Consider the following 4209-nt stretch of genomic DNA (forward strand, 5'->3'; position numbering starts at 1 on the left):
CTATCAATTCATATACATAATTTTTTTAATAAACATATAAACATATAATTAATTTATACAATAAAATTTATTCATATAATTAATAAAAATAAAGAATCAATTTCATACTATACAAAACTACAATAAATTTAGCAAGGTCATAAAAAATTAAGGATAAAGAAAAAATATAAATTAAATATTAGCTAAGAGATATAATAAGGTTTATTAGAAATTTTGTAACATAGTTGTAAAAACCAATATTTACAACAAAAATAAATAAATAATAAATTTGGAAAAAATTATGACTAATGTTTAACAGAGATTAAATATAGAATAACTAAAACAATTTATACAAACTATAAAGAAAAGATAAGCTATCCTCTAGCTACACAAGTTTTTGGCTATTCTTCAATATTGAACACATACATATAAAAAAGGGGGTAGATTCTAAATTAGAAATAAGTTTCTTTCTTAATGATTAATAAAGATTATAATCATTACTTTCTTGAAAGTCTAAAACTAGATAAAACTAAGCCGTTTATCACTTAAAAGAAAATCCTATGTCTATTCCTTAGATCTCAATAAAGCTTTATACCCAGAGAATTGTTTTACCAACAGATATATCTATTAGTTAAAAAACAAAGTCTTCAAGAGTGGAAAGAAAAATTCTCAGCTAAAGAGATGTAACATTTCAATTTTTACTGATAGAATTTAAGTAAAATTTGGATATGATTTATTAGGTAACTTGAGGTTTAGTGTAGCTTAATTTATGCTATCTAACATCTAGAGGCACATGGAATTGGGATTTAATGTAATAATTAATATGAAATTGGAGAAAATCATAATCAAGATAAATTAATTTTAGTTATATTGTCAAAGAATTAAATTATTATTTTATGAAGAAGAAATACAAAATTGAAGGTAGTAAATGTTTATTAGCATTGGTGAAATGCTTTAACAATATTTAGAAATAAATATACAACATAATATATTATATATAATACAAACAAATAATAATAATAATATAATAATACAACATTATTTGATGGGGGGCCGTGGGCCACGGCCCAACGCATTGGCAATTAGAATTGCCATTGACAATCTGACATAAACACGCACAGTGCACATTTCGGTCCCCCTTTCCCCTCGTCTTTTCCTTATTCTTCGTTCTGCAGCAGCGCCCCGTGTGTGAGAGAGAGAGAGAGGGGCTGATACATTTTTGAAGGCCATTACTTCCCAACATCACCCATACACACAGCAAGAAGGAGTAAATATACTCACTCCTAAATCTAGTTCCAGCTCCAGCGCCCCGGAAACAGAGTGATGAGCAACAGGAGAAAAGAAATTTTCGACCTTACCTCTATAATAGTATATTTTAGGTGAGATTTTAAGTTTTAAGACTATGTAACTATTTTAAATATTTTTTTTAATTACATATCCTTTTTAATTTTTAATTTCATGATAGTGAAAAACTTAATTAGGGTTAGATAGATTTTGAGTTTTTAGACATTTTAATTGATTATTTAGTTTTTTTTATAACAAACGAAAACAAAAAACCAGCTAGCCAATACAGCTAGAGGTATTATTACAATCCTTAGCCAAAATGTGAGCAAGATCTTCAGGAATCTGCAGCACTTGGTGGAAGCCAGGCAAAGCTCCTAATCTGCGTTTCGCAAGCCAATCGGTAGCTCTATTAATCCTTATTGATACCTGCTACATTCGAGTCTCCCAGCCACGATGAACCAGTGAACGAGCTCCCTTAATGACCTCGTATTCCAAATGACTTGGGTCACACCCTTTCTGCATATAGTCAATAGCCTCCGTGGAGTCAGATTCCAGCTCAATCTTATGATAGCCCAGGTCCCATGCCAGCTTTAGTCCATGAATGCAAGCCCATAATTTCGCAGACAGAGCATCCCCGTAATCAAGCCTACATATGAACCCTCGAATAAAGTTTCCATCGGCGTCTCTAATCAGTTCGCCACATGCGCTGGTATTTGATGCCTGAGCAAACGCACTATCTACATTCACTTTAACCCAGCCATGATCAGGCGTGCTCCATCTAGTTATTTCAAACACACTTTGACCCAAGAGGTGTTTACCAGATTCAACCATTCTCCTAACCATAGCTCTCAAACTCAGAAAAATAGACTCATTACTAAGACGCTTCTGTTCAAAAACAGCTTCATTTCGCCTCCGCCAAGTCCACCAACAGATAATGGTAAAGAGACTATTCCACTCAATTCCTTCAACAGTACTACCACGAGATATATTCCACTTGATCCACGGATGCAAGTCTTGTCGAAAGAACTGACTCTATTTATCAGAAAGGATAATGGACGACTAGAGATTTTGAGTAACAGGACAATCCCTTGGCACATGTATTACGTCCTCCACCCCTTCCTTGCAGACTGAGCACATATCATTATCAGTTAAACCACGCCTCCTTCTATTTGCATTAGTAAGGAGACGACCACGTGAGACAATCCACAGGAACATACAGCATCTTTGTGGGACCCTTAGTTTCCAAATACGCTCCCAAAATTCCTCCTTTGGTATGTGGGCATGAGATGTGTACTCATACGCCGACTTCACAGAGAACGTGCCATGCTTTTCCCACCTCCATTTAACCTCTCTACCTTCATTCACCATTTCCAATCCATTCACCACCTTCTCCCATGTGTCCTTAGTTCCTGCCCAAACATTAGACCCTCTTGTATTTTGATTGATATTGGGCAATAAATCCTCCCCACTTTGTACTTGTTTCGAATCACACGAACCCATAGAGCATCCCTTCTCTTAATAAGATTCTAGCCCAGTTTCATAAGGAAGGATTGATTTGTGATTGAGCATGTCTTAATCCTAACCCGCCTTTGCTCTTAGGTCTACCAATACATCCCATGCGACAAGGGGAATTCTTCTTTGGTTTCCATCACTCCCCTAAAGAAAACTGCCATTACACTGATCAAGATGCTCACAAGTATTAACAGGAAGAGAAGAAGATTGCATTATGTGACTTGGTATAGCAGTAGTAACTGAGGATATAAGAGTGGCCCTACCCGCCAAAGATAAAGAATTAACTTCCAAGATGAACGTCGTTGTTTAACTTTATCAACCACCTCATTAAAAGTATCATTTTCCACTCGAGAATGAAATAAAGGAACCCCAAGGTACTTCCAAAGATTAGCAGTTTGCATGATTCCTAAGACCGAATTAATCTCACTGCTTTTATTATAATTAACATTGCGAGAATAGAAAACTCTAGTCTTGTCCGAATTGACTTTCAATCCCAAACTAACACAAAAGCATTTAATAGTTTGCATGATACTCAGCTTGATGCAAAAAAGCTTCGGCAAAAATAATAATATCATCAATAAAGAATAAATGAGATATAGGGGGACCTGTCTTAGTAAGTTAGAGTGGTCTCCAATCCCTAGAATTAATACGCATTTGAATCAAATGGGCAAGCTTCTTTATACATATGACAAACAAGTAAGGAGAGATGGGAATTCCTCGACGGATCCCATGACTCAAGCTAAATGAGTCAGCACAGTCCCCATTTCAAAGAAGTTGCATATTCACAGTAGAAACACAATTATAAATCAGATCAACAATTTTACTAGGTAACTTGAGCTCATTTAAGCAATTCAAAAGAAAAACCCCAATTGACTCTATTGTAGCCTTTCTCCAGGTCAATCTTAATAGCCATGAAGCGATTCTTCCCTTTCATAGTTCGCATGGAATAGATTACTTTTTGGGCTACAATAATATTATTTGTACTACGTCTCTTCGGCACAAAATTGCATTGTTTAGGAGAAATAATCCCAGGCAAAATAACCTTGATGCAATTAGCAATCACCTTAGTCACTGCTTTATAGATTACATTACAAAGACTAATAAGCCTAAGATCCTTCATCATATCCGACGGATCCTTCTTAGGAATGAAAACAATCAAGGTCTTATTGATACTATGAATTAAGTGGGGGTGCCAAAAAATATATTGAATAAATTGCACAACACATTTACCTATAGTAGGCCATTGATTGTGGAAGAAAAGCACATCCAAACCATCTGGTCCTCGCAATTTGAGGGCTCCCATACTAAAAATAGCCTCTTTAATTTCTTCCTCAGAGAGGACTCATCCACCACCTTATAAGGAAGTCATCATCAAGAACTGGGAAGTAAACAACACATACTAATACTTCACGATTTACCTCCTCCTCTGAAAAG

This window comes from Prosopis cineraria, unplaced genomic scaffold (genome assembly GCF_029017545.1).
Source record: "Prosopis cineraria cultivar Desert tree isolate PC_DT_omini unplaced genomic scaffold, ASM2901754v1 PC3, whole genome shotgun sequence".
Taxonomy (NCBI): domain Eukaryota; kingdom Viridiplantae; phylum Streptophyta; class Magnoliopsida; order Fabales; family Fabaceae; genus Prosopis; species Prosopis cineraria.